Source organism: Hemibagrus wyckioides, unplaced genomic scaffold (assembly GCF_019097595.1).
Source record: "Hemibagrus wyckioides isolate EC202008001 unplaced genomic scaffold, SWU_Hwy_1.0 Contig30, whole genome shotgun sequence".
NCBI lineage: Eukaryota > Metazoa > Chordata > Actinopteri > Siluriformes > Bagridae > Hemibagrus > Hemibagrus wyckioides.
Window position 1 is genome coordinate 128,105 of NW_026690792.1, and position 16,292 is coordinate 144,396.

At 38.1% G+C, this 16,292-nt stretch overlaps 5 non-coding genes across 5 annotated transcripts; 3 read left to right on the plus strand and 2 right to left on the minus strand.

Annotated features, from left to right (window-relative positions):
• Positions 1–2,041: 2,041 nt before the first annotated feature.
• trnav-cac (transfer RNA valine (anticodon CAC)) lies at positions 2,042–2,114 on the plus strand. The gene has a single exon. It is a non-coding gene; the product is annotated as a tRNA-Val (tRNA).
• Positions 2,115–2,368: 254 nt separating this feature from the next.
• Positions 2,369–2,441, plus strand: trnav-aac (transfer RNA valine (anticodon AAC)). Its single transcript has one exon. It is a non-coding gene; the product is annotated as a tRNA-Val (tRNA).
• Positions 2,442–3,100: 659 nt separating this feature from the next.
• Positions 3,101–3,172, minus strand: trnag-ucc (transfer RNA glycine (anticodon UCC)). The gene has a single exon. It is a non-coding gene; the product is annotated as a tRNA-Gly (tRNA).
• Positions 3,173–3,293: 121 nt separating this feature from the next.
• Positions 3,294–3,366, plus strand: trnav-cac (transfer RNA valine (anticodon CAC)). The gene has a single exon. It is a non-coding gene; the product is annotated as a tRNA-Val (tRNA).
• A 4,521-nt stretch (positions 3,367–7,887) lies between these two features.
• Positions 7,888–7,959, minus strand: trnap-agg (transfer RNA proline (anticodon AGG)). The gene has a single exon. It is a non-coding gene; the product is annotated as a tRNA-Pro (tRNA).
• Positions 7,960–16,292: the final 8,333 nt, after the last annotated feature.

The following is a 16,292-nucleotide window of genomic DNA, read 5'->3' on the forward strand; positions in this document are numbered from 1 at the left end:
CGTCACTGGTTCTTTGCCTAGACAATCCCACCCATCTTTCTTTTTTAGACTTTTTAGACTCTTTTTTACACCATTATCTTTGAACTTACAACTTTTCAAATACCATTATAATTAAAACTTCCCTACATCATTATATTAACAAATTGGGCGTTTCCGCCCCCACCAGTGGGATTGTCTTCGGCCTCACTCTTGCCAACACCTCATTCTTCTTCAGGAGACAGCATGGGTAAGTTCTCAGTCCTTCAGGGGCCAACACCCTTCTTTTATTACACTCTACACTTCACGGCTTTTCTGATTTATCCACTGTCTTCTACGTATGTACTCTAGATATTTCGCCTGGTACCACCATTGCCATCCAGCACGCGCTGCGTTTTCTTCATGATGAGATCACTGCCGCTCCAGGTACCAGCGGAGCGAAGATTGACCATAATAATCTAGGGTGCATCTCTGCCATTGATTGGTCCAAGTTTGGAAAGCCTGGTACCGCAGAGAAGGCCTGCCAGACTGACATCATTCATACAACTATTTGTTCTTCAAAGCCCTTGCAGCCTGTGTGCAAGGCCCGTGACAGGCCAACATGCCGTGTTAAACCTTATATTGTTCTTAAGCTCAAACGACCTAACGAGTAAACCTTACCTGAGAACTCACTCCTGCTGTCCCCCGATTATTTCACACTACATCAAACACACACCGCATACATATATCCTCATTTACAAAATTATCTCCCACACTACTCAGGCAGTGAGGGCTTAACAGACATACATGAGACAGCGAAGGTTAAAATTCACAGTGTATTTATTTGGTGCACATAGGGAAAAAAAGAATCTTTGAGTACAAAATTCAGTGAAAATAGAAAAAGGAGCAAAATAGGGAAAACATGGTTACACAGCCTTGGTTGATGGCTGAAAGGGGCTGAAAGGGGTCCAGGTACGGTGGAGCAGTGACGAGTGCAATGGCTTAGGGATGTCTTCTTCGGTCTCCAACAGCTTTGCCATGCTTCACTCGCTCCACACCGCAGCCATGTGCTCCTCTGCTATCCAAAACATTGATGGTGCTGAACCAGCACAGCCTGTTCAGGTTTTTTATCAAGAAGAAAAACCTTAAAACATGTATCTTCAATTCAGTAAAACTTTCAATATAACAGAACTGTCAAAATTTTTGTACAGTGCAGCTGGATTTCCTGTCACTGTGGGTTAGGGTTAGAGCAGAGTAGCATAGTGCAGAGTCTGATACAGTTGCAGAGGAGATGAACAAATCCCCCTTTCTTCTCCATGGACTTTAATGTTGAATCAGAAAAAAACACTTTAGTCTAAAGTGAACAGTTGTTTTATATGTCTGAAATTAGTTTAGCTCCTGAGATTAACAATGGCAAGGGTTAAATATTTGTGCAGTATGAATGATAGAAGAACAGGCAGAGCCTATATTACAGAAGGTGCTCTTGTACTTGTCAGACCATAAGATAACCAAGTTCGCCATCTTGTGTTCATCAAGAAACATATCTTTCTTTTCCTCTATTTATGCTATTTATATTCTTGAGTCTACAAAACTTTCCCTAGGTTCTACCTAGCTATAACCTTGCCATTTTAAAAAACATGTCCCCACCAAGAGATGTCAGAGTGACCATTTTAGCAATTATAAAGGAAACCCAGCAAATCTGTACACTCTATAGATTACACTGAACACCTGCTTAGATACAGAACTGCTCTGAACAGCAGCTGGTCAGCGTATTTCTCTAATATCAATAATGCCAGCTGTAATAATTGATTTATTTTGAAGATGAGAGCCCGAGCTGCTTCTGTATATTTTCACGTTCGCCTAACACGCGAAAGGCCCCCGGTTCGAAACCGGAGCAGTTTCTGACTGGAGCAGTTTCTCCACAATGTGATGCCTAGTTTGAAATGCGCTTTAGTGCATAGAAAATGAACAAGTGTATACTTCAAATCAAGCAGCGCTTAGGGGCTTTAGCTGCAGGCTGCAAGCCATCACTTACACCGCAATTGTACCGTTCCCCCGCCGAATGGAAACACTTTCCTTCGCTTCTGTTTCTGTAGTGTAGTGGTTATCACGTTCGCCTCACACGCGAAAGGTCCCCGGTTCGAAACCGGGCAGAAACAGCTTTTGGCGGTCAGGGGCTTGTGCTTTGCGTCGAATTAGACTCGAGTTTTGCGCTCTGTAGCACCCGTGCCTTGGGAACAAGCTGAAACTGAGATCCGGCCCCACTCCCACATAGTTTCTGTAGCGTGACTGTTTTCACGTTTTCTGCTCATTTGCACTGGCGAACAAAAGTCTTGATATTGTCTTTTTTTTGTTTTCTTTTTTGGTTTAATTGATTTATTTTGAAGATGAGAGCCCGAATAGCTTCTTTGTAGTTTCTGTAGTGTAGTGGTTATCACGTTCGCCTAACACGCGAAAGGCCCCCGGTTCGAAACCGGGCAGAAACAACCCAAGGCTTTTGAGCTTTGCTTCAGTATGCGTCCACTCGTCCTAATCGGCACCCTGAAGGTGACTGGAGCAGTTTCTCCACAATGGGATGCCTAGATTGAAATGCGCTTTAGTGCTTAGAAAATGAACAAGTGTCTACTTCAAATCAAGCAGCGCGTAGGGGCTTTTGCTGCAGGCCGCAAGCCATCACTTACACTGCAATTGGAAATCGGAAAGAGCTCTCACCAAAGAACTCTGGCCAAAGCCTGTCAAATGCAACTGGTGGACATTGCCGTTCCGTTTTGACTTTCAAGACCGGGCAGAAACAAGCCTTGAGCTTTGCTCCAGTAAGAGCCCACTTGTCCTAATCAGGACCCTGAAGGTGACTAGAGCAGTTTCTCCACTATGTGGTGCCTAGCTTCAAATGGGCTTTAGTGCATGAACAAGTGTTTGCTTGTTCGAGTCGAGCAACAAGTAGGGCTGTTTTTTTTTGGCCTCAGGCAGCAAGCAACCACTTAGTGGAAATCACTTGTGGAAAGACCTCTCACAAGCAGAGAAGCCTTCGTCACACTCTTGCCAAAGCCTGCTAAACGCAGCTGGCGGACTTTCCTGTTCCATTTGCCTTTTCAAGGGCGGCCCTCGTACATTTGCCACGCTCCAAAATGTGGCTTAAATGTAGTGCGTTGGCCGGGAATCGAACCCGGGTCAACTGCTTGGAAGGCAGCTATGCTCACCACTATACCACCAACGCCTGAGGCCGCGCGCTCATTACTCGGTTGAAGGAACGCTTAAGCCTTTGCTTTGATCGAATATTTATTTATTTACTTACTTTGCGGTTCCCCCGCCGAAAGGAAACGCTTTCCCTCGCTTCTGTTTCTGTAGTGTAGTGGTTATCGCGTTCGCCTCACATGCGAAAGGTCCCTGGTTCGAAACTGGGCAGAAACAACTTTTGGTGGTCAGGGGCTTGTGCTTTGCGTCGAATAAGACTCGAGTTTTGCGCTCTGTAGCGCCCGTGCCTTGGGAACAAGCTGAAACTGAGATCCGGCCCCACTCCCACATAGTTTCTGTAGCGTGACTGTTTTCACGTTTTCTGCTCATTTGCACTGGCGAACAAAAGTCTTGATATTGTCTTTTTTTTGTTTTCTTTTTTGGTTTAATTGATTTATTTTGAAGATGAGAGCCCGAATAGCTTCTTTGTAGTTTCTGTAGTGTAGTGGTTATTACGTTCGCCTAACACGCGAAAGGCCCCCCGGTTCATGCATGGTGTCCTATAAGAGGCTTCAATCCAAGGACCCACCCTACTCCCAGCATTCCTGGGATAGGCTCACGGTTGGAGCTTTGATTTTCAGAGGTTATTTGGTGAAATACACCATGGGATTTGCACCTCCTGGGACCTCTCGATAAACAAGCTTCCAAATGAGAACCAAGCAGCCGGCACTCCAAGTTTCCATTAGTTTTGTCCCACTCAGGCTATTCCATGTAACATTTTAACAATATAGGAAGGGCTCATCTGGGATCTCTCACACCCAAAGTGAGAATCATAACTCTAGACCAATGAGCCAGATTGCCCTGGACAGGGAACTTGTGCACTGATGCAATTTCATTGTACCCTGCAAATGTACATCTTCCTGTTCTATGGGCTCATGCTAAACTTTTCAGTTGATGACTATTGTAATAATTTCACTAACTCCATTTTGTTGGAAAGGAGACATCAACAAGCAGTGTTCTTGGGGATGTGCCCAAAGAACAGAAAGGAATGAAAGGAAGCCAATATTAAGTGGCAGGACCTTGGTTCATTTCATGCAAACAATCAACATTAACTAAATACAAATTAATTTCTTTTCATTAAGTAGCACTGGTTTCAGTAGAGATGAAAATACTTACACAAATAGTGACAATGTGCAAAGCTTCATGTACATGTACAATCTCAGTACTTTTTCCACACCTGTGATATGGTATATTCCAGTGGTGGGCTGTGCATTTCACACCTAGGCCTTCACTGGTGTCCTTCCTGAATTAATCCACCTCTATACCATCATTATGACGCCACGGCAATAGATACTAATCAACCTTTAAATAGCAAAGTATATATTCTCTGATTATCCAATTAAAGGACGGGAAATTGCTGACGTAATTGTATGCCTGATAGATGGCCCCAGTGACACCAACTCGAAATCTGATTGGTTAATTTAACAATTCCATTGCCATTTATTTTAAGCTATGGGCGCCTGCACTATTGATTCTGAAGGCCTTAAGGCAGATTTCTTTCACCCTGGCAACACATGATGTCAGCCAGTGACTGAAATATGATTGGATAAATACTCTTATCATAAATATACACTACTGGAAGCAGCGCAACCAAGAGAAAAGCTATGAAATGTAGAGAATAGACAATTGGGAAAAATTTAGTACACTTTCATGGAAAAATATATTAAATATATTAAAATGCAAGTCAGTGATTCAGATCACTGCTGTTTAGGCCAGCAGAGAAGGCCTTGCTGACACTGACGGCCCACCACTGGTGTATTCCCTCCTTATGCCTAGTGTGTCCATGATAGATTCTGGAGCCACAGTGACTCTGATTAGGAAGATTAATGAATGAACCCATTGTGGAATTCAGTTATGTAATGATACACATGTAAATACATAATTAGTCATATTAACATGTTTGTGTTGTAGCCTGGGAATTATGCTCTGTTGGCAAAATTTCCCATCTTCTGTTTAGGTCAGTAAAACATTTTAAAACTTTATCTACTGCCATCTGTACAGAGTGTGTAAGCTCTTCTCTCCTGCAGTACAGGTCCATCACAGACATAATTAAACTGAACAAAGTGACATTTATAGAATGAGAAATGCAGCATAACTAACCAGGTTTTAGAAATCTTTAGGCAGACTGACTGCATTTACTGTCATGGACTGCTGGACAGTTCCCTGTCAGGACACCAGAGGGCGGTCTGGCAGGGTTTAATTATGTTCCCATGTTTTTTTGTTAACGTTGTATGCACCCTACCGCCCCACTGCTGCACACCTGTTCCTTACTTTTCAATGACTAAATCAGTACCTACTGCTTCTGATTCAGTATCTTCTGCTCGGCCACTGATACAGTACGCATTGATCAGTATAAGTGTGTAGTATAAATACAATATTGATATTCTTCATCTGTCATGTTGACATGGTGACCTGCAACTGCAAATCTGTAACAGTCTGCCAGTTAGAGCACCTGAACTTATTTTAATGATATTTATGGCTTTTGTCTGCATTTTGATGACATTTGGAAGTCCAAGACAATGGAGGCACCAGACAAGTGCTTTTTTTAAATCAAAATACATAAGTATCATCATCATCAAGCACACTGCATAAAATTTACCTCAGGTTTGATTCCCTGACTCCCCTGTCCTCCACAAAACCTTTAAGAGAACAATGGGGAAAATGCCATTGGGATATTTTCTGCAAGGTTGACAATGTTACTTTGGGACACCTTTGAAAATATTATTCTCCTTCCCTAGATTATACTACACCTCTTAAATTAGACACTTCTGAATGTTGTGAATCCCCAAACAAGTTGTACAATATTGTGCCTCTTAGAATACATGACAAATCCTAATTTGTGTTTGTACATATACATGAATGAAAATTCATTCGAATTAATCATGGGGAAAAACTGCAGCAAAGTACAATGAATTAAATTTTAAACAGTACACACCAGCAACAAGTGACACAGTGCCTCTTTATTTTATTCTCTTTCTTCAGCTGCATATGTTTCCACAAATGTCTTTTGTGTCTGTGGTTAACTGATAAGTTGCTAAAGGAAGTATCTTTGATATTAAACGTTGAACTTCAAATGAATTATTTCATAGGTTTTTGTACAGTCTCTCAGTGACTCTGTATCACTGTGCTACTACTGTAAGAGCACAGTGATAGAGTGCAGAATCTGAGATCTGCAGATGTTTGATAGTGAGTTCAGTAGAGTCTGGGGATGTTTCTGCATTGAATCGAGAGCCAGAGGGGTTGCGCTGAGCTGAACTTGCTGACTTTGCACCTTTAAGCAGTAAAAACTGTGGTGCGCTGTTAGGATATTGTCTGTACCAGTAAAGCAGAATGCTATCACTGCTTGATTCATATGAACATCTCAGAGTAACAGTGTCTGTTTCCTTCCCCACAATGTTGACATCTTTGTCCTTCGGCCAAATTTTATCAGCAGAACTGCCTGTTGTATTGAAAAATGATTAATAAAAATATAATACAAATATCGAAAAATTCTAAAAATGTTTTTTGTGTAACACCAAAAACACTGACATTAAAAATAAATGAATTAATTCGATGAATATTAGTTAATTCCATTAATTAATTGATGAACTGATGAAAATTACCTGTAACTAGAGTGAGAATCAGTGGTATGTATCTCACTATGTACAGTAAGTTGTATAGTTGATCCATTTCTGAACACAGCTCTGTGAGGATTCTGTATAATAGTGCTGTATGTGCTGAACTTTACACGTCTCTAGAAGGCCACACCCAGGAAGTGATGCAGTTGTAGTGTAGAGTCATTAATATGGCTGTGTTGTATTTTAAGATTCATCATCTATACCATACTATAAGCCTTTATCTGTTTGTGTGTTTTTTTAATTATTTGTACATTTATAAATAATTATGATAATTTGCTGTGGAAAATCATAGGAAACTGGATCCATGAGTAAACTGGATCCAATCTCTCATAAGTAAATTTGCTGTGTCTGTTCCCAAAAGGTAATTAAATTCAGTTCACTTCATTTTCATTCATATCACTTTTAACAATAGACACTGTCTCAATGCAGCTTTACAGAAATACAGAAATTCAGAATAGAAATTACAAAGTTGAAAATTAACTTTACCCCTAATGAGCAACTCTGAGGCAACAGCGGCAAGAAAAAACTCTGTGAGACGATATGAGGAAGACTCAAATGTGAACCCATCCTCATCTGGGTGATACCAGAGAGTGTGATTATGAATAAATTACCTTCTAATTGTATATTATCAAACATTAAAAGCAGCAGAGGAGATGATCAGATCCACTTGTTTAGTTTTATCATCAACTTTAGCAGACAGACGTGGTGGCATAGGGATTTACCTTTTACCCTCCTTTCTGAAAAGGTCAATGTTAACTTACCTAATGAAAGCCACAGACACATGAATATAACAGTGAACATGATGAATGGTGTTAGTAAAATGACAATATTCTGAGGTCTTTCTGTACTCTATTATATTAATATTTCAGAGGATCATGTCTCCACAAAGTGAGACATTCTCCATCCCACTCCCTGTATTCCAGAGATAGGCTCCAGGTTGGAGCTTTAATTTTCAGAGGTAATTACAGTGGGATTTGAACCTTCTTGGACCTCTGGAGAAACAAACTTCCAAGCGAGAACCAAGCGGGCAGTGCAAGTATCCATTAGTTTTATCCCAACCACTCTATTCCATGAAAAACCAGGGCTCGTCCGGGATTTGAACCCGGGACCTCTCACACCCTAAGCGAGAATCATACCCCTAGACCAACGAGCCAGGTCATCCTGGTTACCTTGATGTGCGCCAATGAAGGTTCACTGTACTCTGTAACTGTATGACCTTCTTGCTCATATGGACTGGGGTCCGAGTAAAAGGAACTCGGTTACACAAAGTCAAGTTAACAATAAAGCGAGGCTCCTGTGGGATTCAAACCTTTTTGGAATCCAGACGCTAAATGTGAACCAAGTAAGCAGCTCTTGCCATTGGGCCAAATTATGTCATTTACAGGGTTGTTACTGTAGTCTTAGATTTCTGTTCTTGGTGAACAGGAATGAAACCCGATGTGGTCTTTAGCTGTTGTAGCTCATCTACCTCAAGAATTGATTATGGGGCACTATTTCAGTAGAGCTTATTTATTTCCTGATTGTGTGATGGAAACTGTGTTTTTATTTTCCACAATACTTATTCTTAGTTATACATACTTTCAGGTATCCTGTAATTCTCAAAAATATATTAAAGACCCTGCAAAGACACACATGATGAACACATTAAATAGCATGCTCAGTAAAATAAACAAACAAACAAACATAAAATAAAATAAAAATAAATCAGATCAGCTGCTTGTCAAAAGAGTTGTACAATATCCACATTTTTATTCCTAGAACAGAATCAAATTCCAGCATGTGATCTTTACACTGTCATTAAGTAAATAAACCATCAAACCTGCCACTATTGTTTATGAGAACTGCACTTAATACTGCAGAGTGAGTGAACATGTGGCTTCTTCAAACACACACCTAACTTTTCTATCTGTATTTGGATTCACTTAGAATGTTTTGTCTATTCACTTCAAATAAAGCTCCGTTAATGCCAGGGTTTAAAATATGGGAAAACAAAATGAAATAAAATAGATCCTGTTCTCAAACTACATTCAAGCATCGCTTTTAAATCTCCCGATAAGACGCTTACTGGCTGAGGCGTTAAGCCCTTCGTGAAGTATCCGCAGAGAAGCAGCTCGTAAAACATGTCCACGAGGTTGTACTGGTAGGCCTGCAGAGAGCAGAAAAGTTACAAAAAGAAATTAACTTTACATAATGGAGTCCTAATGGAGTTCTCTATTATCAAAGTCTTTCAGATTTAAACAGCTGTCATGTTACACAGGCATTCATAAGCTTACACAGGACCCGGAGAGCTCTGCTTTGATGGAGTCCCGATGAGAAGGAGTCCTCAGGAACCGAATCGGAGCCACGGAGGCCAGCTGTACGCCAACTGCATCCTGTTAAAACGTAAAAAACAAAAAAATCTCTGTAATTCACTTATGGTGTTCTAGATGGCTACTTAATTTACACCTTAACACGAAGCAGGATGTAAGCCTAAACATGTCCTGTTCTCCAAAAAAGATGATGTACTGTACATTTCCTCCCGCCGCCCCATCATAAGTGCTTCTTCTCATCGCAGTTTCATAATAACACATCTAACATTCTGTCACGTTCCTTACAGTAAAAACAGCTTGAGTAAAATAAAGGAAAGGTTTGTTTACCGGTTAAAAGGTTTGCATTACTCGTTACGATATTTATCTTAATGATGCTACCAAGTTAATTATCCAGGCTTGCTAACAGTGTAGATAAACCAGTGTTTTTTTCACCCACACCCAGAAATAGAGGATTTTGATATATTTTTTTTTTTTTAAAAAGGGAGACGTAAAAATACAAAAATTTCCTTTTTAACGCCGAAACGTTAATGAACCTGTGAGTTTGTAAACTAGTTAAGCTGAGAATAAACAGACAAATATTAGCATTAGTTTGCATTATCTAGCATTAGCATTAGCTTGTGTAAATTCACCGTACATGGTGACTGATTAAAGTCTCAAAAACCTCCTGTCCCAGTCCATCATCCGAAATCTATCTAAATATTATACGGAATAATTATTAAAACCTTCACCCGAGTTCAGCAAGCTTTACACTCTATATGATATTGTGTAAATGAAATGATTAGTGAGGTTCGCTAGCTAGATAACATACATCTGTAACCAAGTCCTGTAATTCGCAGCAAACCTTTTACATTTCCCTGGACAAGCACACTCCACAACTCCTGACACTTTTCAGAGCTAAGGCATCGAAGGATGGTACCATTGGCAACCAGATGGCTAAAATATTAAAAGACTATCATGAACATGTAAGTGGAATTCCCATTGAACATACTCAAGGGCTGTACAGGTTAAAAACATTATCAATAATTAAAATCAGTTAAATATAATAATGATGAATGTTTTCAGTTGCCAGAAAAGACAAAAACATGAAGGCATTCTAAAACAGTAGTCTATACAAACAAAATAAATAAATTACACAAAGTAGTGTAGAATAACATGCAAGTAAGTGAATGATGACAATTTTTGTGTGTGGATGAACTAATCCTTAAAATGTGCTTGTGCTGTTATTAAACTGCCTAAAGGAATTTGCCTGTTATGTGGATTAGTAAGAAAGTGCCAGGTAATAACTAGTGCTGTTACATGTTGTAGCTAGGTTTGCAGTGTTAGAATGTTGTCTCATCATTAATCATGTTAATAAATTCAAAATGTTGCTTAGTTGGGAATTAAAAGTATGGTCATTTTTTGTTTTGTCTTTAAGGATCAGGATGACATCAGTGTCATTGGAACTCTTGTCCTGGCTGGACTGCCGCTTTACTTGAAGGAAGACTCGTCAGATGTTTTCAAGACACACACGGTAAGGCTCATCAGGACTACTTTCTGAAACATTTTGATCTTTTTGTCGACATCGAAAAAAATACAGCTAGAGTAGCTGTACAGTTGATCATTTCAGTAATCTTAAAGGAAAGGTTTACTCAAATGATGATTATATAATTCATTTACTCACCCTCGTGTAATTCCATTAGATTTTTGTTAAAGGTACGTTTAAATCTTTTTCTCTCCTTTTGTCTGTCCAATTAAAGGCAATCTGTATTTTCAAGCTTCAAAAATTACTTTGATTTAGACTTTACTAAAATATTAACATGGTTCAACACACACATTAAACACATTATCTAAATATAATATCTAAATTTGATGTGCATTGTTTTCTGTATGTTTATATCATTGTCATATGTAAAGCTCATACTCCAAAGTCATGAACATGATCTGCACTATTTGCAGAGGCTTGTTATGTTGTAATTATAAGGTTTAGTTCATTCTAATGGGAACCACTGGTATTAATTTTGTTTTGCCTCTTTGTTTTTTTGTTTGTATGTCTTGATTGTCCTTGAAGATGACGTGGTGATGTCTTCAAAATCCTGGGTCAGTGCTCTGATGCTGCTTTTTGGGCTGCTTTATGCCCTTCATATCAGCTACCCCAAGAAGCTGACTTTTTTTTTTTTTGGTTCCTGGAACCAAGGAAAGTTCGATTTTGCTTAGTCTTTAAATCTGTTTGTGTTCAGGTAACAGATGTAATTAAGTCCAAATAACATTTTAGCTACACAAATGGTTTGAGGAAACCGATTGCCTTAAATGGTTTGAGTTGACTGAACTCAAATTAATCAAGACTAACTTTATCAGTTTGTGTTCTGTCAACTCAAACCATTTAAGGCCATCGATTTCCTCAAACCATTTAAGTAACTATATATATATATATACTTTACTACTTTTTTATTTATTGATTTATACCACAGAATTACCACAAACATTGTTTGTGTCTGTGGTTTTCTGATAACAGGTTGGTAAAGGAAGGATCTTTGATGTGGTTTTAGAATCTTCATTTATACTGGTTTATACGTTTTATTAATATTGACTTAAGAAATAAAGAAATGACTGGATGAATAATAAAAAACATGGTTATTAATTAATGCAACTAATTAACTCATTAAATATGATTGTAAGAATTAAAACTTTTGGTAAACTGATTAAAATGAATTACCTGTAACTAGAGTGAGAATCAGTGCATCTGACTTCACCTCTTAAACATATCTTTTGGAGTTAGAGGTCAGGGCTGTGTCTCAAAAGACACAATAACTTACAATACTTTAACCTTTCATACTAACTTTTTAAACTTTTTAACCATGAAGTTATGACATTGAAAACTCACAGCTGAAAATGTTAAATATGAATTCCACACATTTACTTTCTTTGTTGCTTGTTTTAATCTGCTTCTGAGAGAAATTCCGTGGCCAAGCACGTCATTTAATGTGTTTGACTTCATGCAACAGTATTAAACTCATGCAATATACTGTAGGGATTAAGTTGTAATGTTTTATTTATAAGGCCATATACATCAACGTGTTTGGAGTAATGTTCAAAGCAGATAAGTTATACCTACCTTATTATTAAAACAGATGGATGTGCATGCAATGAGTCAAGTTTCATTTTTATGCACTTTTATGCATATGCATAAGTCGTTTTATTCATACCTTACTTTCACTATACACAAATAGGCCTAATATATTATTCATCACTCTAAACATGCTAATGTAAATAATGACATTATTCTCAAAATATCACGAATTTAATCCTGTATTGCTACGAATCTCGTGATTTTTACGTTTTTCTCATAGTGTTAACTTTATTCGCGAAATATTACTACTTTGTCACAATTATATTTAGTTTGACTTTTTTTCTGGAATAACTACCAGTTAAATTTTGCATTATAATGACTTTAATCTGAAGAGGTTTTCCATTTTAATTTTTATCTTTGCACAGGCATCTTTAAAGTTGAACAAAAAAAAGTTATGTGCAAATGGCAGGACAACACCAGCGCAATTAAGTATTTACAAAGCACATAAAATACTTCGCAGCTTTACACTCACACAGTCACGGGTAAATTTATATATATTCATTTAAAATGTAAATATTATTATATATGTATTAAAGTATTAAAATATATACTTTAGAAACTGTGTTTATGTCTTTCAGAATTTATTGTGGATGTTTTCTCACAATCACTACATTACATGTGCAGTTAACAAATTTACTGGACACTTTTTAATGTAACGTGATAAATTACAAGCGTATTTAACAAGAGTATGAAGACTACATAGCAAACTTTGAGTGATTATACTGTATAATGTGCTCAGGCCAGAGGTGTGCCATGTGCCACCTGGTGGACATTCTGTGAAGTACAACACATGCATTTAAATACCAAAGCGCCGACATCTCTATACATCAATTTAATTCAATTTTCAATTCAATTTTATTTCTAAAGCACATTTCAATTCAACCTTAGTTTGCCAAAGTGCTGTACAAAAATAAAGGGAATAAAAATAAAAAAGGATGAAAGCAGGAAAACACATACACATTACAAACAATTAAAAGCAGAAGAAAAGAGATGCGTTTTTAACATCGATTTGAATTCAGCTAACGTGGAAGCAGTTCTAATGGGTGATGGCAGGCTGTTCCACAGCTTAGGACCAGCTACTGCGAAGGCTCTGTCTCCCCTGCGTTACAGGCGAGACCATGGTATTCACAAAAGATGACCATCTTGGGATCTAAGTGACCGAGCAGGATTGTAAGTGGTGAGTAAATCGGAGAGATATCTTGGAGCTAAGTTGTTAAGAGCTTTATAGACAAATAACAGAATTTTGTAATCAATTCGATATCAGACTGGCAGCCAGTGCAGGGAGCGTAACATTGGTGTGATATGGTCTCGTTTGCAGCTACCCGTGTTTGCAGACACCAGAGCATGCAATGCATACCAGTTACTCTGATTTGGAATAAATTAGCCTGCATTAAGCTTTCAGTAAATGAACAATTATGCAGTGTCATGTGAGTTTAAATTGGGAGTGAGCAGAAACAAAGTAGCTTGAAGACAACTGTCATGTAACAAAGACTCTTTTTCACTGACTTTTTTCTTCTATAAGAATCCGTCATTGTTGTGATATGCTAATTAGGACATGCGGAAGTGTCACGTGACTTTCTGCGCTCCTCCTGTCTCATTAGCACACGAAAAACTTTTTTAAGAATTCAGTTTTATTTTATTGTACAATAACAGTTTGGGGGATTTGATGTTATTGATGTTATTATTCTTTCTTTCTGCTTTGTGTAGGTCTATTTTGAGAACTTATATTACTTTAAACCATTCAAAACATTTAAAAGATAATTCTGTCTTTACTCCACACTTTTTACCAGAGTCTCTGCTTGCACTCCATTACATGACAAGAGCATATCTGATAATCTGTGGTCTCTGTGTTTGGAACAGTGTTCAGAGTTCAGATTGAATTGAATTGATGTTTCTCACACTGAACACTGTGCAAAAGATCAGAAAACTAATGATGCACTAATAAATAAGGCAGTTCTAGTCACTTGTGTAAAAATACCAGGGATTGTTCTGTAGTGGTTATACCATCTGTAGAGATAATGCTATGTGGAGAGCAGGTTTCCTGTGTAATGCTTTAACACAAACAGATTAAAGTACACACATAAAATGAAGCAACAAAACTTTAAATCACACACATTGCAGTGTTAAATTTCAGATATACTCCATCACAGCAGAAGTGACAAAGCATGTGAGGTCTAATTCTTATTTCCTGTGAAGCCTAAAACTCATTCCTTAGTTCTGGAGGTTTTTCTCATTACCTTGTTGCTGGTCTGTGTGATTGGTGTTAGATGATATATACAGTTCAAGGTGATAAATGTGGAGCCATGCCTTGTCTTTAGTGCACTTCTAATTTAATTATAAATTTCACTTAGGAGTAAAGGATTGTCACCAGCAGAACTGCCTTGAGTGTAACAAAACTGTGTGAAGGTTTTTGTACAGTGCAGCTGGATTTCCTGTCACTGTGGGCTGCAGAGCACAGTAATATAGTGCAGAGTCTGATACAGCAGCAGAGGAGATGATCAGATCCACTTTCTTATCTTTAAGTGTAGCATTCATTCTTGGGGGAAGGTTTTCACTTAGATCTCCAGTTTTGTAAATATAAAGAAGGAACTCAGGTTTAGATTTTGGATATTGTCTGTACCACTGCAGGGAGAATCCTATAGCACTTGTTTCAAATTTACAGGACAGAGTCACATCATCACCTTCATCTTCAACATTCTGAGTGGAAAGTGGCTTTACTGAATCTGCCATGGAGTCACCTGTCATAGAGAAGAGAACATAAAGTTTTACACAATCAAGCCAGAATTACACACAGAAATCATGATTTCTATAAACCAGACAATTAATAAACAATACATAATATCTAAACTAACAAAAGGTGTTAACTCACCTAGTGAAAGCCACAGACACATGAATATAACAGTGAACATGATGACTGGTTTTAGCTGAATGAAAAAGCTCTTTCTGTACTCTAATATATTACCATGATAAATGTTCAGGAAGCTCCACCCCCCAGCATCACATGACAGTGTCTCCAGTGTTGATGACAGTGAAACATCCTGGCTTTACATTAAGCCTTGTTTGGGAAACTGTGCTGAAACTCTTTACATAATAAACAAACAAAAACTGACAGCAGGAAAAAATTCTACTTCATAAAAATGAAAAATGTAGTAATAATTAAAATGAGCAAATATTTTTGTTTTTTAAATATATATATATTTTATAAGTGGTGTTTGGATATTAGGGTACTTAATTGTTGTGATAAAGCATGTTTATTGAATAGAATTACATTTCATGAGGTGGTATTTCATGAGGTGTGGAACAAACCAGCCTCTTTTCTTTCTCTTATCTATTATTCTTTATTGCCATTTAACTCATTGCTTAATAAAACCACTTTGTAAAACTAGTTGACTTCATCTTATATCTGCTGATTGGTCATTTAAACATGAAACTGTGTTTATAAAGAAAGGGTGGAGTATTTACCTTATCCTATGATAAGAGAATCTGTCCAGATCCCATTTTATTCAATGCAGCTGTAATATGATATAATAATAATAAAAATATAATATTAATTTACACCAATCAGGCATAACATTATGACCAGTGACAGGTGAAGAGAATGACACTGATGATCTCCTCATCATGGCACCTGTTAGTGGGTTGGATATATTAGGCCCCAAGTGAACATTTTGAACAAGTTAATGTGTTAGAAGCAGGAAAAATGGGCAAGCGTGAGGTCAAATTTTGATGGCTGGACGACTGGATTAGAGCATCTCCAAAACTGCAGGTCTTGTGGGGTGTTCCCGGTCTGCAGTGGTCAGTATCTATCAAAAGTGGTCCAAGCAAGGAACAGTGATAAACTGGCGACAGTGTCATGGACGGCCAAGACTTATTGATGCACGTGGGGAGCGAAGTCTGGCCCGTGTGATCCGATCCAACAGATGAGCTACTGTTACTCAAGTTGCTGAAGAAGTTAATACTGATTCTGATAGAAAGGTGTCAGAATGCACAGTGCATGATGGGCTTTTCTGGCAGAAAAAGGAGGACCAACACAATATTATGCAGCTGGTCATGATGTTATGCCTGATTAGT